This window comes from Natator depressus, chromosome 1, assembly GCF_965152275.1.
Source record: "Natator depressus isolate rNatDep1 chromosome 1, rNatDep2.hap1, whole genome shotgun sequence".
NCBI classification, from domain to species: domain Eukaryota; kingdom Metazoa; phylum Chordata; order Testudines; family Cheloniidae; genus Natator; species Natator depressus.
The window spans coordinates 274078257-274103617 of record NC_134234.1 but is presented as its reverse complement, the minus strand read 5'-3'; the positions used below and the strand labels follow the sequence as shown (position 1 = coordinate 274103617).

The 25361-nt window shown below is 42.0% G+C and overlaps 1 protein-coding gene and 1 non-coding gene across 3 annotated transcripts in view; one reads left to right on the top strand and one right to left on the bottom strand.

Moving 5' to 3' along the window:
• TMTC2 (transmembrane O-mannosyltransferase targeting cadherins 2) overlaps window positions 1-25361 on the top strand; it is a 361794-nt gene that overhangs the window by 3678 nt on the left and 332755 nt on the right. The gene's annotated exons all lie outside the window — the stretch shown is intronic.
• LOC141981138 (U6 spliceosomal RNA) lies at window positions 17319-17426 on the bottom strand. Its single transcript, XR_012637680.1, has one exon. It is a non-coding gene; the product is annotated as a U6 spliceosomal RNA (small nuclear RNA).

Genomic DNA, 25361 nt, shown 5'->3' with positions numbered 1-25361 from the left:
ACTTACCTAGTCTAAGCTTGATTGTTTTATATCAAAGGGCTCAATATTTCTGTTTTTCTCCCCTCTCACCCCATTCATCCAATTAAATTGAAATGGAATGAATTTAAAGTCTTTGGTTAAGAAATAGAATAAGAAAATGTGTACATCCCTTCCTTTAATCATAAATCCATATAATTTATGTGAAGTGTACTTGAAAGCTAGACTTGTCTATGGAATATTAATAAGGAGAAGGAACGCGTGTTGATTTTCTTATGGTTCAGACTGGGTATTGAAAACTTTGACTGAAGTAGTGGCAACTAAACCAAAGTGCAGTATAATGGAGGGAGTCCACCTGTTTTTCTAGTCCCCTCTAATCCCAGAAAATTCAAATGATGCATGCAGAATTTACAAAAGCATGTTTCTTTTCCTCCCCTCTGCTGTAATTTTCCTAAAGGGTCTTGATGTTTCCAAATTGCATGCTAAGATCACGTGGAAAGACTCCCTCTCTTCATCTAGAAATAAGGTAAATATTTTTCCCAATTATCTCCCTTTTTGGCCAGTTGATCATTGGGAGATAGGGAGAAAATTATACTAAAGAACAAGTTGAATGGGGAGTACAGTACTTAAATTTTGTGTAATACCACATTGAGCTGACATTGCTGGTTAACACAGGGTTTAGCTGAGAAAAATCAGTTGGAACTGATACAGCCGTATTGGGGGGAATGTAATTTCCGTGACTGGGCTGTGTTGAAGATTTCCTTGTGGTTTTGTTGCCATGTGTTAAATCCAATTTCTTGCCAGATTAAGGGGGCTAATTTCCAGTCATGTACATTAAATTCTCATTCACGCTAATGAGAATTGCACTTATATGTACCAGTATGACAGGAAAGATGTCTTCTGCTGCGATTAGACTAACACAATTGCTTTTGCTTGCCCACTTGTGCTTGACTTTAAATTGCAGTTTTTGTTTAACTGGCTATTGGGTGCTTTGTTGTGATGGTGTAGTCCTTGGTGTAACTTGTGCTAGGTCACTGTAAGTGTACAACTGGGGTGTGCAAGATTTAGTGCTTCTGTTACCTCAGATCGTACATATCTACAGTGACCATCTCAATAACAACTCCTCCATTGAAGTTTTTGCTCTTCTACTAAGTATTTGAAGAAAGGCTCATTTTAAGGATAGTATTAGTATGATCTTTTGACCTTAAGTGATTAGATAATTCTGTAGACCATTCATAAAACTGATGCATTTGAAAATACCTACAGTTTTTTTAAAACAGATGTCCTTTGCGTAGACAGATGGAATTCCGTTGTTCACCCTTACTTTCAGTAATTATTGTAGACAAATGTAGACTGCATGCTATCCCCAAGTTTTACAATCTTGATTTATAAATCAAGAAGTTAAAATGAATTACATGACAGGAAATTCTTTGTGAGGTAGCCTTTTTATGAACTAATCGCTTGGGGAAAACAGCCATTTATATGAATGATAGAAGGTATGTTTCCTACCTTTATTGCATAGGAAGTTTATTCAATCAAATAAAATAGACCAACTTTTTAGTTTATGCTCTATTCTGTTTAGTAAGCACAAATTGAACTGCCATGCTGATGGGAAATGATTTCAAACAGCTCTCTACCATAGTTTTGGCTTAATGCTCCAACCTGTGTCAAGTCTTAGTACACATTTAAGATATTTATAATCCAAAACTATTGCTCAAAGTAAAATTAAGCTGAATCCATACGCTATTGCACTGTATCTCTGTTGGGCCTGCCACATGAGATTTAATCTAGCAAGTGACCCAAATACATGTGCTGGAAGAACAACTATAAGTACACTGGGGAAAACTGCTTGCCATCTGTCTCTTAGTTGATCTTTATGTATATTTGATTATTAATTTACATTTATGATTTTTAGAGTCCTTTGTCTCGTCATCTACACTTAATTTTTCAGCTGTAATGCACTCTCCTGGAAGCACTGAGGTTCCTGCTGTTATAATTGTCAGATGGGTGCAAACTGTCAGATTCCAACAGTGGGATTAAGACGGGGAAGTCCTAACTCTCTCTCTGTCTTTTTTTTTTTTTCCCTCCCTGCAGCTCGGCATGCTAAATGTGCTTATTCAAAATGGTCATGATGATAGCAGTTATTTGAAGCTGTGGCCTTTAACGCATTGATAGAGGAGAATGTACTCCAGAACAGATGCCTGCATAATCTCAGCTAAAGAGACTAACCATTTTCAAGTGGTATAATTAAAAGCAACCAAGCAAACAAAATACCTGATCATGAAGCCTGATGAATCTATTGCATTGACATTTCTCATATTATTCCGTTTTCCAGTGCTAACACACGATGGCGCCCACTGTAATACTTTTTGTTTGTTTGTTTGTTTTTTTTTTCAACCATTACACATTGAATGAGTCAGCTTTTGTTGCTTAGTCAATCTAGATATTCTTCATCCAGAAGAATGACATTTGTGACTCTTTAGTAGGGATGCCATGGTACAGACACAGAAAGTCAATTACTGTTTGGCATTCCTATACATCACAATATAAGAGGAAAACTTTCAGGTTCTCAATGAATGTACAGCAGTTACGTAAAGCATGAATCCTGTCCTCCTCTAATATCTAGTCCATGGTGGATAACTGCTTGTTTCTGGATTTGAGAAGACTCTGTATTGGGGTCATTGGCTAGTTACCTGGATCACTTGATTATTACCTGTTCTGTTCATTCCTTCTGAAGCCCCTGGCATTGGTCACTGTCGGAAGGCAGGATTCTGAGCTAGGATGGAGTGACCCAGTATGGCCATTCTTATGTTCTTTCTTCATCTTCAGGAAACTCATCCCGCTCATGATAGAGTTCCAAATTCAAGTGCTTTATGGAATATTAACATCATGTTAGCTTGCCAGAGTGGAAGTCATTCGTAAGGCTCAGAAATCTCCTCTATTTCTTGAACATCTGATATATCTGTAAGAAAGGAGTGATAATTTAGAACTACCAGTGCCACTTCCCCTTCCCTATCTTTCTTTTTTATTCCTCTTCTAACTTTGAGGTCTCTGAGGTTGCTTGTGGAGCAAGATTTGTTATGGATTCATGGAATCATGCCTCTAGCTTACATGTGCTTGCTGCTGAAGCTCTAGGTTCAGTCCTCTTGGTAATCTGCAGTAGAGATTGTTACAAACATACAATCAAACTTCAGGTAGCAAGCAAAATAATTTTGAACACTGAGGAAGTTCTTCACTTGTTTAATTCGCTTAAAGCATGCTGACACCCATTAAAACTCAAATCCCTTCTTTGGCAGCATGGTCAATGAGTTTGTTAGCTTTGCATTTCCCCCATTATACTGTTTTACAGATTTGTCTGAATTTTTATCCTTTAAAAAATAAAAAAGTACCCATTTATTTCTTTATTTTTCATTTTGAGTTTCCCCCGGTATTGTTGACCTAGAATATCTATCTTTATGTGGAGTCTCAAATTTTATATTGGTTGTCCTACGTCTTTGGTCATGGATATCCTGGCCTCTAGCATGCTGAAATGGTTTTGGAAGGCGTCTTGATTGTTGATCTCTATTGCTGGCCTTTGAGGTTTGGCAACCTTTTGAACTGCTTGTGCTCTCTTGACTTGCATCATGAATGGTCACATGTATTCTGCTTATCCGCCTTCAAAGATCTGAACACATTCTGCGCACGAGTTGTTTATGCCAACAAGAAACCATGCAGTACTGCAAGGTTTCAGTCTATCTCTAGTAGCTCAGATTCTCAAGTCCCATTTGTTTGGACCTTGTGTGGTCCTTTAGAGTTAAAGAAAGGAGTTCATATTTTCAGTTTTTCATGAATGGATCAGGTGGTATCTATACAGGTTGCAGCATGTTTAACTAAAAATGGTTGAGCTGACAAATGTTATCACTGTGCCTTCTGTTGATGCTTCAGCACGTTTGATGTGGTTGAGATGCTGTTACACCTATCTGATGAATGTGTAGCTTGTTAGGAAAAACCAACACTGAGGACTGTAGGGATGGCAAAGAATGGAACAAGCAGACCCAAGTCTGGCTTTCATATGAAGGATCTCAATATTCTATTACTGCTTTTGGTTTTACACACTGAGCAAGTCTACACTTAAAATCCAACAAAACTGTTGGGTACTCCTGTTCTTTAATTGTGACTGCTACTCACTGTATCTGGTACTTACTGCACTCCAGAGTCTCCTGTTACTTTCCAATGAAGAGAGAAGGAAAAGTAGTGAGGAAATCCTGAATTCTAATCCTGGCTCTGACATCTTCCTGTGGCCATGTGCAAATTACTTAGTGTTTCTGTCATAGTTTTTCCATCTGTAACATGGGGCTAATTGGCAGGAGGATAAATCGCCATGCAAATGATGAGTATTTTCTCTTAATGCTCACTCACCTTCTTTATGGTTATCCCATAATTGTAGTCTCAGTTCTTGCCATTTGTTTATTGTGTTTTCTGGCATTGAAACTATTTATTTTGACTGAGCTCCATATTTTCAGTTTATTTGCTCTTCAGTGGCTTTTCCACAAATGGCTCATATTCTTGCTTTAATACCATTACAAAATCAGTGTAATATCTAAAAGCGTGTGTGTGTGTATAGTATAATATGAGTACAATAAAATATAGGCGTTTTCCTTGCTGCCCATCTTTAACTTTTTCTCCATAATACCTCAAACATGAGATCTTGTGTTTTGGCGTCTCCCATTCCAGCAGAGAATGAATGAACCTCCCTTTGAAACCAGTCAATGTAGCTCCTTAATTCATCTGTAAGGGTCATTGTTGAGTGACTCAAAGCACTTCCTCCTCCCCAGGAGCTAAGACCATTGCCTCAGGAATGCTTTCAGTCCCAGCTGGTCCAGGAAGCCGAGACTGGCAGGTAATTGAAGCAGGATTTTCCGCATGGCAGTACAAAGCATTGCCACTTCACAACTGGTCTGGTCTGTGGGATCCCCTTTTTATTCATAGACCTGTCTAATAGACAAAAGGAAGCTTGAGCTTTTGACCCACAGCCCAAGAGAGAGGAGACAGTTTTGCCTCCAGAACTCAGCACTACAGGTTTACGAAAGTCCTTTGCTTTCTGAATTTAACAATGTAAATCTTCAGCTAGCTAGTACAGTACTAACTTGGTAAGAGAGCAACAAAAGCACTGAAAACAAGACGGCCATTGTTATAAATTCTGTACTCGTGTCTCTGAGATGTCATCTTCACATAGTGGCTAATTTAAGTGCTTACTTCCACGCACAAGCATTGCTCATTTGTCGCTCTCTGAAATAGCACTTAGGCTCTTCCCAATAACTTTCTCAGAATGATACTGATTATTTAGTTTGGCATCAGAAAGTCAGAGTCCATTGTTTGGGATTCTATGTGTGGGCATCAAAAAGCGCTAAGCAATGCTTCTCTTTTTCTGAATATTAAGTGGTATTAAGATGGAGGAATGATTTGATGGGAGAGTGAGGGAGAAAAGACAATTGTAATCAGCAAAATCTTATCTCTTTAAGAGGTAGGGTTTGTCTACACTGCAGATGCTACAGTGGCGCAGCCATAGTGTTGTAGTGTAGACACTACAGTGATGGAATGGTTTTTTCCATCCACCCCATTAATCCACTCTCTTCAGAGGTGGTAGCTAGGTTGACGGAAGGATTCCATTGACCTAGGGTGTCTATACTGGGGTTTAAGTCACTTTAATTACATCTCTGAGAGATAACAAGCTTGGCATAAGTTTTAAGTGTAGACCAGGCCTTAGTGTTTGCAACAGGAAAATAAGTAGGGTGACACATGAAAGTAAACAAGGAACTTCCCTTCACATAGGGTTCAACCAAGCCCTGGGAAACCTTGCAGCCTATAGGTATTTGCATAGGTATAAGATAGGCCTTAAAAGTGTGAAGGCTTGTAAGACAATAGCTTAGCTAAACTAAACCAGAAACCCAAAAAAGCCTTCTTGTAAGCAGCTAGCCAGGAGGAACCCTAGATCATAAGATATCACGATATTGGATGTTGTCATAAACAAGTAAGATTAAACTGCTGACAAGTAACCAGAAGATTCCAGTTGCTATCAGCTTTAGATATATTAAGGTAGGAACATCAACAGATGAGTGACCACAAGGATGGTAACTAAATGACTTATTTGCTAATAAACTTGAGGTAAAAGGTCTAGTAACCTATGGGAGACAAGAACCCCAACATTAGTAGGGTGAGGAAATATAGATAAAGAAAAGGAGCAGAAACCCCACTTAATATACATTAGACATAGTGGATGTCAGTGTTTCAAAAGAATTCCACTCTGTCTGCCTCTCTCTCAAATAAGCACTTGGCCTGATCCAGTTCTCATTAGTCAATGGAAAGACTCACGTTGACTCTTTTTAACGGAGTCCGGATCAGGTCCATAGGTCTTCCTCCAAAATCTGTGAAAAGGGGATAACAAAGTTGAAGTTGTTTACTGGGAGCTAGGTAATACTTCCTCTGTACCTGTCACTGACTAATGTCCTAACCATTTTAAAACTCTGCTCTGATCTCATCTCTTATTTTAGAACCATTAAATTGTGATGGTGCTGGTTTCCTTTTCCTATCACTGACTTTCAGCATAGTGTCGACTTCAGTTATTGTAGCCATTTTAGGTGTGATTCTGCCAAAGTGTACTTAGACTGCCCCTGTCCCTAGGGTCTCTGTTCAAATTATTATGCTGCGATCAAACACCTAACTTGTTTTGTAGTCAAGTTTGTCATAATTTTCATGCATGTATGTGTATTTCTGACAAATTAAATGTCTTATCTGCAGGTATGGATTTGTTATATTGTTATGAGACAAAACACACATGTCCTGGAAGGGGGAGGTAGAGGTTTGGACCTAAAACCTGGACCAATATTTTCAAAACCGACTAGTGATTTTGGATGCCCAACTTGATAACTTAAGGAGGTCTAATTCCACCCCCACCTGGCAACTCTCATCCTCTGAAAGTCAAGCAGATAAAATCACTAGCTACTTCGGAAAATTTTTGCCTTGGTCTTTTGGAATATGTCTACACAGCAAAGAAAAACCTGCTGCTGGTCCATGCCAGCTGACTCGGGATATAGGCTGTTTCATTGCTGTGTAGATTTCCGAACTGGAGCCTGAGTCTGGAACTCTCCGCTGCAATGAAACAGCTGGCAGCCAGAGCTCCTTGAGTTCAGCGTTTTCCTTGCTGTGTAGACATACCCCACGTCCTCCCATAGGACTCCAGGGGTATTTATTTTTTGTTTTCATCTTGTGAGTGCTATCACTTAACTGGTGGCAATAGAAGATCCTTTACCCTGCCTATGGGCTGGCCCCTCGAGGGTGATACCACTGACTCATAAACAACAAACTAGCATGCTAAATAGTACACTGCTGCACAAACGCTTGAGGAAAACTGCTTCTTAAAATGCACCACACATATGCCTTCAGTCTGGTCTGCACCATATACACTCCCCTTCTGTCCTGTGTGTACTTGAAGCCTTTTGATGGTATCATAAAACCAAATTGGGCACATGGCATTATACAACATAACACTCAAGGGCAGCAACAAGTTAAATTTGTGACTAATTGGCCCTTCTGTTGCAATGGATTTGTGAAATGAATATGTACTTTAAAAGTGCGATTCTACTCTGAAATTGTAGTAAAAATGGCTTAGTGAGGTTATAATTGTTTCTCAATGCATTTGTATTGGGGTTGTCTCATTGACAATTAAAATTGTTTTCCTAACTGCTGTTCATGCAGTGCTGCAGCAGTGCCACTGTAGTGCTTGTAGTGTAGACATACCCTAACAGATTAAACCTCCTAACACTGCTAAAGTTTTAGTCTCACAGATGGAGACACTAAGTGAAAACCTGGTGCCAGTTGAAGTCAGTGGGAATTTTGCTATTGACTTTAATAGGGCCAGGATTTCACCAGTAGCTGTGTGGCCTTGGGCGAGTCCCTGAAAGCAGTGAGAGAGCCAGGACTGGATTTTTGGTTACTAGTCCTGTGATTTGTTCACCACTCTGTGCTGTCTCTCAAACACCCCCGCTCCCCCCCCAAAAAACGCCCCACCCCACTTGAAAATTTATTTTCACATACATGCTCTGACTTCTAAGATTTGGTCTAGTCTGGAAAATCTTCTATTACAATCTAAGATCCTTGTCATAGATAAACTTCATAAACATTTATTTTTATATTAGGCCCTGATCCTGTCATATGGTGAGAGCGATTAGATTCCTGTGGGGTCTGACTGTGGATCTAATTGCAGGATCAGGGCCTAAATAATTACAGGTGAGTCTTGGTAACATCAGTCTTAATTTAAGTCTCAATATTTATATACTTGTACAAGAGGAAATTTTTAAAGGTTATATTTTTGGGGAAGGAGGTATTTATTTCGCAAGTTAACTTTAGTTGCAGTAGGAATTGTGGAAAGGTTTTTTTTTTTTCATTTAAGCAATTAACTGTTCTTTAACTAAACTTGCTGATCTTTTACAGTATTTAAATTAAAAAAACAAACCCTCCCCCGCAAATAAACATTAATTCAGCTCAAAGACAATTTTTTTCTAGTAGCCAAATAAATAAATAAATAAACAACAAACAAAAAAATAATCTAAACACTGCTTGGATGCATGTAATGAAATTTGCAAAAAGAACGAGTGCTAAGCCAACGCTGAAAAAATTTAATCAGGCAAAATGGTATTTTTATGTCTAGCAGTTAGTTTTTCATAAAAGTTCCATTTATTTATAGCTTATTTGTAACACTGTTGTACCTGAATGCGTTTTGTATGCTTTATATGAAAAGGCATAGCAGTATGGGGTACCTCACATCACTGTAAATTATTCCTCCTGTATATCAAAATCATTCAGAACACTAAAACCCCCCACACTTACCATTTTTTAAATTAAAGTGAAATCTTCACTTTGAGAATATTTTAGCTTTTTAGGAGTAAGGTTAAAATAAGGCAAAAGACCAAAGAGAATAAGCTGTGATTTTGTTTCATACTCACCCTTTGCTTTTAAAAAAAAATATATATATATATAATAATTCCAGAGAGGCAGGTTGGTTCAGTGGATAGAGCAATGGGCTGGGGCTCGACGTACTATATCTACCATATCTGGCTCTGCCACTGACTGGCTGGGTGACCTTGGACAAATGACTGCATCTCTTGGCTTCTCTTTCCCCTCCCACCCTTTGTCTGTCTTGTCTTTTTGGACTGTAAACTTTTTGGGGCAGGGATTATTTTAGGCTATGTCTGCACTTAAAATGCTAAAGCAGCACAGCTGTGTAGACACTTGCTACAGCAACGGAAGGGGTTCTCCTGTCACTCTAGTAAATCCACCGCTCAGGGAGATGGTAGCTATGTTGATTGAAGAATTCTTTAAATCTTTTTTCCAAAGGGGTGAGGGGGAGCAATGAGAGGGAGGAAAGAAACAGGGGTGTGATGGTGGAGCTCCAGAGAGAAGGGCTACAGCAAGCAGGCCCTCGCAAAGTGAAGCAGCAGAGAGAACTGGCCGATCGGGGACATCCCAGGACAGGAATCAGGAGGAGCACTGTGCCAGTGCATTGGGAATAAGGAGGGAGGCGGTCGCTCTGTGTCGCTTTGCAGAGAACAGTAGAAGAGGGCACCGGAGGGGTTTGTTGGGGAAAGTTTACTGGTGCTGAAGACGACCAGGAGCACCCAGGACTCAACTGCCAGATTGGAACTTTGCTCAGGACTCCTGAACTCTGTGTGCAGACACATTGCTCAGTGTCTGCCCTTTCAGACGGTGCTACCATTGGGCCTGTGGAGCCTTGGTTTGGATGCAACCCTGTTTTACTGCTCTCCCCTACATTTCCCCTTGTTGTTTTTCTCCTCTCATACCTCTGTAAATACATATTTCCCTTTCTTACATCCGCTGTGCTTTTCCGGTGGGTGGGTGTTCCCTCTGGGGGGTTTGGAACAGGTGCCCCTGGGATTTTTCCTGCTGCATTCCTGTGTGCATCTTCTCTTGGCCAGAGCTGTCTGCAGAGCAGACTCTATCTTGGCCATGAGGGTGCTAAACTTACATCTAGTGTAGACCAGTCCTTAATATGTGTATGTACAGTGGATAGACTGGTGTGGTCAAGAGTCTGTAAATGCTAGTGTAATATAAATAATCTCTTTTTGAATTTTGAGGAAGGGAGTTTAGTGGCAGTTCCCTTCTATTTTTTCCATTTACCCAGATTACCATCACCTTTGGTAGTCCAGCTTAGTATATGTCTTCAATATGCACCTTCTTGTAGATTCCTATAAGTGCAAACATATTGCTGTCAGCTGTTATCAACTCTTAATGTCATTATTTTAGCTTGAGTTGAATCAGTAGGTTTGCAGACATTCACTATGGAGTCTGGCATTGCATGGTTATCTAAAGATAGGCTCAAATAGCTGGAGCTTCATACCTCACAAATAGCGTTAAAAAACAATAAAAAAGGTTTAAATGTATGAAGGCAACAAGCTGCTTTCTGTCTTCTAGAAATTAAAGGGCCAGTGGCAGGGCTCTTGCTAAAATGAAGAAAATAACCTTCAATTTAGACATACTAATAAAAAAGTAGACATCCCTGGCCAAAAACAATCAATTGGCTGAGGTATGATGTATTTGTAAAAGGAACTATGCAGGAAGCCCTTCACCTTTAGGGGACTGCAGCTCCTTCCTTTATCTTATCTAAATATTTCAGTCACATTCTTCATATAAGATCCTTTCCAAGTATGCTCTTCTGACTGCAGCTGGTCCTTCCAGCATTCCTGGACAGGATCCTGTGTAAAAGGAGAACAGTATCCCAAACAGACAAACATCTCTTGATTGCTTTGTCTGTGCCTAATCTACTAGCTTGTGGTGCTGCTCAGGCAAGTTGCTTGATCTTCTTTGCCTCTTTTCCTTATTTTACAAATGCGGAAAACACCAACCCTGTAGTGCTCTTATCTGGTGTACGCTATTTACTGGCATTATGACTGCTTAACTTGGAAATGGGTTCAGTTTAGTGTGTGAGTGCTGGTGGCCTGTGAGCAGTGCTTAATTTGTGCCAGGCTTGCCAGGGATGAGCCCCGGCATCTGTAGGCTTGGCGATTCATAGCCCCAGCATCTCTGGGCTCCTGGCCAGCAGCTACCACTCTCCAGCTGCCCAGCCGGTGCTTATATTGTGCCAGGGCTCAGCTCCGGTACCTCTTTCATTATAAATTAAGCAATGTCTGTGATGTACAGGAGGTCAGACTAGATGATCTGCTGGCCCCTTCTGGCCTTAATCTCTGACTCTAAATGTGTAAGAAAGTCAGTTCATCGCTCAAGAAATGTGAATGCGTTGAGGGTCTTCACACTGCAGTAGCTCTCTGTGTACCCACAGGGTTAGCTTTTAGGGAGAAAACTTGTCTAAGGAGAATCAGTGAGTAGCACAGATCTGCACATAGCACTGTGAGCTTGATATAAATGCCTTGACAGATTATGCTGCAATAGCTTCAACCAGGGTACTGCCCTGCACATGTACAGTTTCCAAAAATTTCACATTACATATGATATTTAAAACTACTAAATGGACTCTACACTTGTTTTGTACATCTCATGGAGACTAAACTTTTAGATATTGGTGAGGATTATTGAACTGTAATTTATTATAGATAAAATAGATTAAGAAATTCCAGTTTGTAGTACTTCATATACTGTATTAACTGGCAAATTTATCATGGCATAAGTGAGCTAGTGTATACTACAGCACAAGTGTTAAGGTCAAAGTTTGAAGTCTAAGGGACTGAGGGAGCCCAACACTTCTCAGGATCAGTTTCTACATGAGTAAAATGGTTCAGAAGCATGCAAGTAAAAATGTTATACTTACAGGTAAAAATATAGGAACTGAAGGATATAAAACTTCTTGCTTATATTGATATATTGCCAAACTCGTAACATATTGGAATTTTCAGACATAACTGGGATTAAGATCAGCTTGTTGAGTGATTAATTTTCTCCAGCTCTAATGTAATCGGTACAATGCCTCTTATGAGTATAACTTACATTATACCTTCTCAGTGTGGGGAGAAGGCATAAGGACATCTGTTCACTAAGTAGTAGAGTGGGAGTGAAGATTGAGCATTTCTGTTCAAGAAGTGTTCTGAGAGCACTCTTCTAATCCTAAAGATGGTATGCAAAATAAACTAGGGGAAAATGGTAATACGTGGAGTAAGGGACTACTTGGCTTCAGTACAAATGGCAGACTTGGACTTTAAATTGGGTCATATTGTATTGTGTGGTCAGGAGAAAGAGGTAGTTGGGCAGCGCGGGAGAGACCTCATTCGTCTGTTTTCGCTAGGTTTATCGTTGACTTTACCTGCCACCTCCTGACTTCTCATGGACTAAGATCCCACACAGAATGGCTAAGGATGGCAGAAATGGTCTCATCAGGCAGAAAATGTTGTGAGACAAGAGTAACGGAATATCAAATTGTTTATAGCACAAAAAGATACTGAAATTTCACCAGTTATGCAGTCTTTTATCGGGGTAGAACACATGTTTGGAGGGTAAGCTCATCAGGATAGAGACCATGTCAAATACTATGCTTGTACACTGCCTGGCACAAAGGAATCCTGGTCCTGTCTGGGCTGCTTCCAGTGATATAAATCTTTGATTACAGTAATAATAGTGGATGTCTTTTGTCCACTTAACCCTACCTCCAATGTACCAGCTACATCAATCAGTACAGTGATTGGGAGGGAGGGCTAGTGAGAGGGGGTGTATGACAAAGGGGGAAGCTTCCAGAAGAACGATTAAGTTTAATGTGAAATTGAACTGACTATATTTGTGTGCCCGTAGAAATCTGTAAGCAGTACAGCGTTCTGTTAAACTGAGTTGTTGTTTGTATCCTACTAGCCTTAATTTATTTGTTGTTGCTCCAAAATTCAGGAAACGTGTCAGGATCCAGCTCTTCAGATGAAAAAGCACTTCCAAAGCATTTACATACAGAGTGTCAGGTGATGGCTCTACGTGATAAAAGCAAAGTGGCTGATTGATTGGTCTAATGACATCATTTTGAAGTCTGAAAATAGTTTTGAAACAGTGCAAAAACCCCCAACCCATGAACCTTAGACTCAGCCAACAAAATGAGATATGTTAGCCTCTGACAGGGATGCTACAGAAGCTATCATGTAAAGGGTACTGTGGTGTTTGGAAGTTTCTCACTTTTCTCCTCACCCCTTTCCAGAATTCTTGTAGTGTCTGTGCACACCTGATGTTGGACACAGGTCTGTCTTAATCCTATTCCTGAAAACCTGGTCATCTCTGACTTAATTAAAAGTTCAAACTGTCATCGCCATTGATAATGCATCACTGACAATGATAGAAGTTCTACCACAGCTACTTTGCTGTTGATTTTTCTGGCAGAAAGGATCTAAATTTCATAACTGCTAAATGTGGGAAATCAAATACTCTCACTTTGTGCTATGTATTCTCTGAAGGACTTTAAATGAGTCAGCTGGTGCAGAGGCAGCATTTCAACTATTGTATCAAATGCCTAACCTGTCCTTTAATTCAGTTTAATTTAGAATTAATTGGATCTTAATACTGTTGTAGTTAAAGAAAAACATACTTGAAATGAACTGTACTATACAGATTAGTAAGTGGCCTAACGTCTAAGCAGAGGCACTGTGTGTTCTCAAATGGGGAATATCTTAACTTTTAGGTTACTGAAATGTTGGATTCTAAATCTGTGTTGGGGAGGATGATGGCTCACCTCGTAGCTTCCAAGAAGTGAATTCCAAGGAAGATGTAGTAATTTTCGCTGGTGGCCATCTCATTAGACACTGACGCCATCCAGGTCAAGATTTAAGGAAATTGTTCTGTAGTTGCTGAGTGTGAGTCAGGAAAGAGATAACATGGCAGCCTAGGCCTTGGCACTGTAAGCAGTTGGGCATACGTCCAACTTCTCACATGTTAGTACTCCCACTGGATGAAATTCTGGTCCCTCTGAAGTCAACTACAGTACATGTACTGACTTAAATAAGGGCACAGTTTCACCAACTGCATTAGGTGGGACTGTTTTGGTGCTTAAAGTTAGGCACATTGCTAATTGTTTGCAAGACTGAGGCTCTGCAAGGAAACAAGAATAAGACTCATTTTGAAGTCTGAGCTGAGTTGCTGTTGAATGACTGACAGCCAAGGTGGGGAAACTGATAGACCTTTTGGCCATAAGCAAATATAATACAGTATGTTAAACATAAATAACTACAATTCATAACATGTTTTGCTTGTCCTAAATAATGAAGTAGGGAAAATGTTTGTGGCCTGTGCTTGTTCTTGTAATATTTTTTTTAATTATTTTTGGCACAAAGGCACACAAGGAATTAGTATTAATATTGTCATCTTTCCTTATTCAAAAGAAGTCAGTAATGTGATTCTTCTTTAAATAACCCCCAAAAACCTAAACAGAAGCTGCAGGTTAAAAAATAGTGTCTACTTCTGAATCCTTAGAAGTTTTGTAATGTTTGGCTTTTTACATGATGCTTACAGCAGTTGAGCTATAATAAATTAGCAGGTTTCCTACTGCACTTTAAAGTGTAAAACCCTGGGGCATATCCTCAACTTGTATAAATTGTCACTGGCACATAAAATTTGGTAAAAATGAATGCAATATACAGAGCTGTTTGTCTTAATAGATCAATCTGTCATATATGTGGCACATGTACAGCTAGCTTTGCAGAGCCCAGTTTCATGTTTCTTGGCTAGAAATATCACTGAACTAATGCCTCCGTAATCCCATGAGGTTTAGATAAACACAGTTCCCCATGTTTTTAAGGAATCTTATTAAATGTAAATGAATAGTGTACCAAGCAGTTAGCACAGAGTCCTCCTGCAAGCTGACAATCCTTCGTGTGACTATGCAAACTGATACACAATACTGCATGTGCAAACAATGTTATCAATTGACATTTATGACAAACTTGGTAAAAATGGTGGAATGTATAAGAGCTGCAGTTGTAGTCTGCTCTCTTGTAAGATGAACTTTCATAAAGAGGCAAACATTGAGGGCTCTTGGATATGGCTGCTGGAGTTTACTTTCAAACGACTTTACTTTGGGATACATTTTAAGGATCTATCTTGCTCTGTCTTGAGGAAGACTGTTTTAAAGGCTGGTACGTCCCCTAGTTTGCCAGATTACATGGATATTCTTTGCTGCATCCTGCCTCTCTCCTTAGAGGCTTCACAGTGCCAGTTAAGTTGTGTGAACTTGAAATCCCTGGTTTATGAGACCAGTTACTTCATGAGCTATGGAGCCAGGTCCCAGGTGCCCTCAGCAAGAGGTGGAGGTTGGCTCTGATGAATGAGCAATCGATGAATGCGTGACGAGACTACAGGCCCAACCAGAAACTGCTATCCAGGCCCCTGCGAGATTTTAAAACTGTCTCCTTCCCAAGGGTGGTGTCAGCCTCTGCCCACATTTCTTGCAGGGATGGAGTGGGGAAGACACATGAACTTCTTCAGTCTCCTTCAGACTGCAAAACCACATTGGTGTGGGCATGGCGAATGGACAGGGATAGGCTAGAGTTGCAGAACCTGGGGAATTAATTGACAATGTGAGCTCCATATTCCTGCGCAGCTCAGCAAATCTTGTGTGCTCAGGTTTTCCTTCACTGGGATAGCATATCTCTTAACTTCTCATGCAACATTTGCAGCTGCTGCTGCAGTTTGTGTGTGTGGCACTTCATCCTACATAGAATACTGGGGATAAATCCATCCCTGATAAAGTTCCATTGACTTTGGTTGATTTGTACCCACTATGCATTGTTACATGACCTCAGAGTCTCCTTTATTGGTGGGTTTGAACAGCCATGCGGAGTCCTTGGAATATTACTGGCATGAGTTCAGTTTGCCAACATAACATCTATTTATTACTGAAAGAGGGTGCAGGAGTAGTTTCTCCTGCTGCTGTTGGTTCAAATAGCTTACATATCCCCAAAGTAGGAAGCAAACACTCTTTTTCTTCATCTCAGGGTTACTTCATGAGACAGGGATCTTTTGGGTTTGTCACACCCTCTAGGGCCTGTCTGTGGGTGTCACACTCACAGCCCCAGCCAGCATAGTTACTCAGTTACAATATATGCATGCTTACCTGAAGCTGAAGAAGGAAATAATTTACAAATTCAATGAAACAATAACTGCAGAGGCAGTTACCTCAGGATTTGAACTTTACTGTAGGTTGTTACAATGCAATGTTGCTAAACACAGCTGGAGGTCAAGGTAGCGCTCTGATGGAACAATTCAAGTTATGTTTTATATAACGGTAGAATATCTCAAGGACAATAATAATAAACTATTTTATGAAAGCATGTGCTTTGACCACGTAGAAAAGGCTAATGGCTTTTTTTAGTAGTATCTTTTCATAGTTGGAATGCTGTTGCCATACTAGCTAAGGTAGCTATTATCAAGAAGAGTCCAATCCAACTTTTAAGAAATAGTCCTGGTGCTAGGCCTTGTCTCAAGTCAATAATTTAAAAAATAAGCTATTACTTTTGCATTGGCATTTTAAGCAAGAACTGTATTCCTTCAAATGTATTACCTTCTGGTATGGTGACAGTCAGAGCCCCATTTAGGAGCCAGGCCCAGGTGTCCTAGAGATTATACAAACACTTTATTAGTCCCCACCCAAAATTGCTTGTAAATGCAGAATCATAAACTTCAAATGCTTATGCACATATTCAACAGAACTATTTACAAATGTAAAGTTAAAGTCAATGAGATTACTCATGTGTAAAGTTGGGCAAGTGTGCATTTGCAGAATCATGGCCTTTTTTGGGGTGGGGAGAAAAAGTATAGAAAGTTAGTGAAAGACTTCACTTGTTTTTCATTTTCAATGGCCTGGTGCTATGGATACTGACAGAGTAATAGAAGTCTAGAACTGGGATGTTGGCTTGGGAAAAACATTAGTTTGATGGAAAACATCACATGTACTAGAACTCATTAGAACTGCATGGTTAGTTGTCTTAACATTGGAAGAAATTGGAATGTAAACCCTAATTAGGAGAGCAACAACTGAAATGTAATTAAAACATGCAACTCTGCCTAATTCAGAATAGTATCTAATTACAGTAATGTTTAAAAGAGCAGTAAGTAACAAAGCATTTAAAGTGTATCTGAATCTCCACCTCTCAATTTCTCTCCATAATTCAGAAAGCCATGGAAAGAATCTATTTTATATCTCATCAAAGCCTTTAGTGACGCTGAGGAGTTGATATTTTCATTCTCAGGGCTGTGCCTTTTACTTTTCTAGGTATAAAGAAGACCTGAAATGTTCTGGTTAAAATTTCCTATTGGTGGTCTTTACCTTTTGTGGCAGGGTCAGGCCAGATGGCTACAGGAGCGTATTTTTTTTTTTAAATATGGAATGCTTCACGAATTTGTGTGTCATCCTTGCACAGGGGCCATGCTAATCTTCCCTGTATCGTTCCAATTTTAGTATATGTGCTGCTACAGGAGAGTAATAGAAGGCAGATATATTAGCCCCAGGTTTAGTAGGTCCCTTTTCCCTGGGTAAGGTACCAGGGAAGGTTCCAGAACAATCAGGAACCTTCTGGAGACAGTTAAGACTGGCTGCAGGTGTTCTAATCAGCCTATCAAGAAGCTGCTAGAATCAATTAAGGCAGGCTAATCAGGGCACCTGGGTTTAAAAAAGGAGCTCACTTCAGTTTGTGGTGCGTGTGTAAGGAGCTGGGAGCAAGAGGTGCTAGAAGCTGAGAGTGAGAACCCTTACTGTTGGAGGACTGAGGAGTAGAAGCATTATCAGACACCAGGAGGAAGGTCCTATGGTGAGGATAAAGAAGGTGTTGGGAGAAGGCCATGGAGAAGTAGTCCAGGGAGTTGTAGCTGTCGCACAGCTGTTCCAGGAGGCACTCTAGACAGCTGCATTCCACAGGGCCCTGGGCTGGAACCCGGAGTAGAGGGCGGGCCCGGGTTCCCCCCAAACCTCCCAACTCCTGGTCAGACACAGGAGGAGTTGACCTGGACTGTGGGTTCACGAAAACGGCCAAACTGAGGGCTACTGTGAAGCTCCAAGATGAGCAAATCTGCCAATAAGTGCAAGCCCCACCAAGGTAGAGGAGGAACTTTGTCACACTTTATAATGATCAGGAATGTCAAACTTCGGACTTATACACCCTCACATTTACTTCAGTATAACTTCAGGGGTGTGAAAAAGCAACCCCCCTGAGCAAAGTAAGTTACATTGACCTAAGTACCGGTGTGGACAGCTCTGTGTCGGCAGGGGAAGCTCTCCCGCTGACATAGCTACTGCCGCTTAGGGAGGTGGCGTAATTATGCCAACAGGAGAGCCCTCTCCCGTCGGCATAGGGCATCTGCGCTAGCAGCGCTGCAGCTACGTCAGTACAGCTGCAATGCTGTAGTGATTCTAGTGTAAACTAAATTCCCTGGAATTGCTCGAGGAGCCTTTCAAAGTCTGAAGGGTGTGTACTGTGAGTTCTGGCACCATAATAGAAGGGATGTGTTTGTACCTTTTTATTAAAGACCTCGCTTATCCATAGAAGGTAAGTAGGCTTCTCTTCTTTTAAAAGAGTTCTAAACAGTTTGACTAACAATTGCTTCCCCTTAGTCACTCAGCTTTGCCTGTTGACTCTTCACTGTAGTCATTTCAGTATTTCTTTAGTCTGAATCTTCTAGTGCCAGCAAGGCTGAATTTTTAATGTAAAAAAAGCAGAAAAGAACCCTATAGCAGACAAAAACAAAAATTCATGTCATCGCTTTGAATCCTAAAGAAGCACAAAAAAGGCACAAGCCTAACTTATTTTTTTGCTTTGTACTTCATCATTAAACTTTATTTCCATCTTATTTATTTATTTTTTAAAAGTCCTCTTTTGAATCTGATCTTTCTTCCTGTAACAGCCTTTCCTGCTTTATGCCTGTAGTAGCTGGGTGATAACAAAGCTAATAAGCTGCTTTGGTGAATACAAGGACCAACAATTTCTGTTTCACATTACACAGACATTCTTACACACCCAAAATTAAAAAATGGGACAACCCATGGAAAACAACAAGGCTTGTATAAAATGCATGTTATTAGTGGACTCAACAGATATACTATAATCCCCATAGTAAGCTGGAGGTGCAGAGGTAATATAATCTTACCCTGTCAGTAATAAGGTAAGGGCTATCTCTAGATTCCATGGCTGGGTATTTCCACAGAGACTGTTAGCTTTACCAAGAGCAGTTCCATGCTGAAGGGGTGAGGGTTCATGCCCCAACATGACCAATTAAATGTAAGGGCTGTAGCCTTGTTTCAAATAACTGCAGAGTATTGGCATTTGTGGCTAAGGGATAAAGTGACATTCACCCATTGGCCCACTGGGAATGTGATATCATCAGTACCAACCCTGTATTTGGGGCTCCAGAAAGTATAGTGTGGCTTAATGTTACTGAATTGCACTTTACAGTTACATTTCCTTCCCAAACATGAGTGCTAGAAGGAGGAAAAAGTGCTTGTTTGTAGAGGGGCTTAGGCTTGGATTTGATTGTGACTCTAACTGTGTTTAGTGGTGAACTGCAATGAGTATCTTCAGTGGGTGCGTGGGGGAGAATCAGACTATTTAACAGCAGAACTAATAATGTAGAACTGGCAGGCTGATCTTTCTGCATTGCAGGAATGGTGGGCAGGCTTTTATGGAACGTTTTGTATTTTAAATGATGCCTTGCTGTCCAGGAAACAAACATTTTGTTTAAAGGTTCTTATGATTTTTGGCTCTGTTGGATTTTTGAACCATCCTTTTTCTATAAATAAAAAGTTTCTTTTATGTAGTTCAGTATCTTCAGACAAACCAGTACTTAAATTTATAAAATGCATTTTCCACTTCAGCTGTGAATATTGATGACCTTAATTATGGATTTTAGACTGGACATGTGACTATGAACTGATCCAGAATCAATTTATTACACAAAGTGCATTGTTGGAAGGGTGAAGAAGGCTGTATTTCTGATAATTAAAACAGCTGTCCTGCAGTATTTTCTAGATTCATTACTTTTCTAGATTCATTACTTTTCCGATGCAGGTCCAGCTCAATATATGATGTAACTGTTTTTCTTTAAAGATGTTCTCTGCCTCCACCTCTCTAAAATAAAACCTAAAATTGAAAATTCAAATGCTTGCTTGTAAATTCCTCTTAATATTTTTTACAAGTGCTTTTTTCCACCCTTCTTCATTTTGGTATAAGCAGCATGGAGACTGTGCAGGTTTCCACCAGATTGAATAAAACCTGGAGATTTACCGGCCTGGTCTACAATACGCGGTTATTTCAGAATTAGCTGTTACCTCGAAATAAAACTGGTTCCGTCCACACAACCAAACCAGTTTTTTCGATTTAAAGGGCTCTTTACTCCGATTTCTGTACTCCACCTTGAAGTGGAGTAGCGCTAAAATCGAGATCGCGGTTCCGAGTTACAGGTACTGTGGATGCAACTCGACATTGTTGGCCTCCGCGAGTTATCCCAGAATGCTCCCTTGTGACCGCTCTGGACAACACTCTCAACTCTGATGCACTAGCCAGGTAGGCAGTAGAAGCCCTGGGAGCTTTTGAATTTCCTGTTTGGTCACCATCAGCACAGGCGACCAGCAGCACAGTCCACCATCACAGGCAACTATGCAGAGTCCACCATCTCAAGAGACCACGCAGTCCCGGATTCGCAGACGAACTCCAGCATGGTCCGAACAGGAGGTGCTGGATCTCATTGCATGTTGGGGAGACGAATCTGTTATGGCAGAACAACGTTCCAAAAAAAGAAACGCAAATGCGTACGTTAAAGTCTCCAGGGCCATGATGGAAAGAGGCTACTCCAGGGAAACAGAGCAGTGTCGTACAAAAATCAAGGAGCTCAGGCAAGGGTACCAAAAAGCCAGGTAGGCAAACGAGTGCTCTGGGTCCCAGCCCCATACATGCCGCTTCTACCGTGAGCTGCGTGCAATTATGGGGGGTGACGACACCTGCAAGGGGGGAGTAGCACAGAGTGAGGAGGATGAGTTTTTGGAGGACGAAGAGGAGGAGGACAGCGCACAGGCGGCAAGTGTGGAACCGGTTCCCCCCCCCCCCCCCCAGCCAGGAACTATTCTTAACGCTGGGGCCAATAGCCTTCCCCAACTCCCAAGGCATGCTCCCGGACCATGACCCTGAAGAAGGCACTTCTGGTGAGGTGAGAGCTTGATCGGAGCCATGCAGTGGGGGTGAGGGGAACCCAGCTGCGCTGGGCTGTTCGTGTTTAGTTTAAAGGGCTCATCCCTGCTCAGAGCCTCATTGGAGCCCTGCGGGGTGTGTGGGTGTGGGGGAGGGTGTTGTGTGAAGCTGTCATCCCAGAGAGCCCGCAGGCTGCCTGCAAGCTGAATTCTGTTGCCTGGCCGCATGTAATGGCTTATTCACACCAAAGTGGCAGGCACTTCAGTATAATAGGCAAAATGAGACCTTGTACAGAAAGAACATGTGCTGTGTACTATGAATTGCATGTTTCACTGAGAAGGAGTGTCCCCTTTGTTCTCTAAAATGTATCTTTTAAAATACTACCCTCCCTTTTTGTCCTCCTGCAGCAGGTGCAAATGTTTCAACGTGGCCCCTATCTACTCCGTCCCAGAGGCTGGTCCAGATTAGAAGGCAGAAAAAACAAACTCGGGACGACATGTTTGCTGAGCTCATGCAGTCCTTTCGCACTGATAGGGTCCAGTTGAATGTGTGGAGGCAAACAATTGCGGAGTTGCATAAAGCATTACATGAATACGAAGAGAGGAGGGACGTGCGCGATGAGAGCAGGCAGGATGCTATGGTCAAGCTCATGGAGGAGCAAACTGACATGCTCCGCTGTATGGTGGATCTAATGTAGGAAAGGCAGCAAGGCCACAGAGTGCTGCTGCAGCCCCTGAATAACCGCCCTCCCACCTCCCCAAGTTCCATAGCCTCCTCACCCAGATGCCCAAGAACATGACAGGGGCAGGGGGGAGGTGAGGAGGCTACGGGGACCCACACAGTCAACCCCAGAGGATTGCACAAGCAGCAGAAAGCTGGCATATCCCAAATGTTGACTTGTTTTCTGGACTTGTCCTTCCCTCCTCCTCCACCCCCCCAACCCAATACCCCCCCCCCCCACCCCCCCGTCTAGCTTCTGATTTCTCTCAATGTTTTGTGCAACAAATAATAAAGAAAGGTTTTTAAACAATTGTGACTCTTCTAATCACCCTGTTGTCTGGCTGTGTGAAACTGGCCACCAGGCGAGTTGCCTCAACCTCCCACCCCGCCATAAATGTCTCCCCCTTACTCTCACAGATATTGTGGAGCACACAACAAGCAGCAGTTACAATTGGAGTATTGGTTGTTCTGAGATCTAACCGAGTCAGTAAACTGTGCCAGCGCACTTCCAAACGCACATTCTACCACCATTCTGCACTTGCTCAGCCGAAAGTTGAACTGTTCCTTACTACTGTGCAGGGTGCCTGTGTACGGCTTCATGAGCCATGGCATTTAGGGGGTAGGCTGGTCCCCGAGGATAGCTATAGGCATTATCCCAACAGTTATTTTCTGGTCTGGGAAGTAAGTTCCTTCCTGCAGCTGTTCAAGCAGGCCAGAATTCCTGAAGATGCGAGTGTCATGCACCTTTCCTGGCCATCCCACATTGATGTCGGTGAAACGTCCGTTGTGATCCATCAGTGCGTGCAGCACCATGGAAAAGTACCCTTTGCGGTTTATGTACTGGCCGCCCCCGTGTTCCGGGGCCAAGATAGGGATATGCGTTCCGTCTATCGCCCCGCGACAGTTAGGGAACCCCAGCGCATTCAAGCCATCCACAATGGTCTGCACGTTTTCCAAAGTCACTACCTTTGATAGCAGCTGGTCAATGATTGCACTGGCTACTTGCAGCACAGCAGCCCCCACAGTAAGTCACTCCAAACTGATTCCTGACTGACTGGTAGCTGTCTGGCATTGCAAGCTTCCACAGGGCTATGGCCACTCGCTTCTCAACTGTGAGGACTGCTCTCATTTTGGTGTCTTTGCGCTTCAGGGCAGGGGACAGCAAGTCACAAAGTTCCATGAAAGTGGCCTATGCATACGAAAGTTTCTCAGCCACTGGGAATCATCCCATACCCGCAACACTATACGGTCCCACCAGTCTGTGCTTGTTTGCTGGGCCCAGAATCAGCGTTCCACGGCATGAACCTGGCCCAATGGCACCATGATCTCCCAATCGCCACATGCTGTGGCGTCTGTATCCATGTCCTCATCAGTATAGTAATCGCGCTGTCGTCGCTTCCTTGCCCGGTTTTTGCATGTACTGCACATACTGCTGGATAATACGTGAGGTATTTACAATGGTCAAAACTGCAGCGGAGATCTGATCGGGCTCCCTGGCTATGACACCTGCACGGGTAATCCTGGGAAAAGAGTGGAAAAAGTAGGAGAGCAGAGTGGTAGGGGAAGCTGTGCTGTTTGGTTCACGGTAGCTGAACGACGGCAGAAAATGGTTGTCTTCTGTGGCTTTCACGAAGGTGGGAGTCCAGGACAGACAACATGGAGAAGCTCGGAAGCATGGCAATAGCGGGAGAGCAGAATTGGCGGCAGAAGCTGTGCTGCTCAGTTCACGATGGCCGAGAAGAGTTGGCAGCAGAAGCGTTCGATGAGGAAGAGAGAGAGTAGATAGTAGAGATTACATAGGAAGATGAGAGGAAATGAGAGGTGGGATTCATAGTAGCAGGAGAGCAGCAGTGCACCGTCTGCTGAAAGCAGCATGGCGTCTGAACGCCAAAAAGGAGTGAAACGATTGTCTCCTGTGGCTTTCTGACGACACACACCCAGAAACACCCACGAGAATGTTTTTGCCCCATCGTGCACTGGGAGCTTAACCCACAATTCCAATGGGCGGCGGGGACTGTGGGAACTGTGGGATAGCTACCCACAGTGCACCTGTCATAAATATAAAGGGAAGGGTAACCATCTTTCTGTATACAGAACTATAAAATCCCTCCTGGCCAGAGGCAAAACCCTTTCACCTGTAAGGGGTTAAGAAGCTAGGATAACCTCGCTGGCACCTGACCAAAATGACCAATGAAGAGACAAGTTACTTTTAAAACTTTAAGGGGGTGGGAATAAAGGGTCTGTCTGTCTGTGTGATGCTTTTGCCAGGAACAGATCAGGAATGCTCTTCAGAACTCCTGTAAAAAGTTAGTAAGCAATCTAGCTAGAAATGTGTTAGATTTCCTTTTTTATAAATGGCTGGTAAAATAGGTTGTGCTGAATGGATTGTATATTCCTGGTTTTGTCTTTTTGTAACTTGAGGTTTTGCCTAGGGGGATTCTCTCTTTTGAATCTGATTACCCTGTAAGGTATTTACCGTCCTGATTTTACAGAGGTGATTCTTTTACTTTTTCTTTAATTAAAATTCTTCTTTTAAGAACCTGATTGTTTTTTCATTGTTCTTAAGATCCAAGGGTTTGGGTTTGTGTTCACCTATGCAAATTGGTGAGGATTTTTATCAAGCCTTCCCAAGGAAAGGGGGTGTAGGGCTTGGGGGGATATTTTGGGGGGAAGACGTCTCCAAGTGGTCTCTTTCCCTGTTCTTCGTTTAACGCGCTTGGTGGTGGCAGGATAGGGTTCAAGGACAAGGCAAAGTTTTATACCTCGAGGAAGTTTTAACCTAAGCTGGTAAGAATAAGCTTAGGGGGTCTTTCATGCAGGTCCCCACATTTGTACCCTAGAGTTCAGAGTGGGGAAGGAACCTTGACAGCACCGCTCCGACATTCGATGCGAGCCTTGATACTGTGGACGCAATCCGCTGAATTCATGCACTTTAGTGGGGACACAAGACCGAACGTATAAAATAGCTTCCAAAAATTTTGAATAGAATAATTTCGTACTCTTCAGTATGTTGAGATTTATTGGGACATACTGGCCGCTGCTTCCCGCAGCTCCCATTGGTCGGGCACAGCGAACCTTGGCCAGTGGGAGCCGTGATTGGCCGAACCTGCGGACGCGGCAGGTAAACAAACCAGCCGGGCCCGCCAGGGGCTTTCCCTGAACAAGTGGCATCCCAAGTTTGGGAAACACTGCTGTAATGTGTTGAGCACCTTAAACGACTGAGTTCAGTAGGTATTAAGGGCTTACAGGACTCGCCCCATTGATAATGGCATTGGATAAAACTTTTCTGTAAGTATTTAACAATTGCGATGTCCATGTGTCTTTTAGGCAGAGTGGGAGAATTATTTGCATGCCAAAAACAAACAAAAAAAAAAAAAGGTGGCTATGGAAACTCACTTTCAGTTGTCTGAATTGATCATATGTGGTGTAAGAGTTAGTACATAAAAGAGTTAGTTTATGGATAGCCCTCCTATTGCAGCATTGAAAAAGCAAAATGAAAAGTCTTCAGCTTTACAGAGGCTTTCA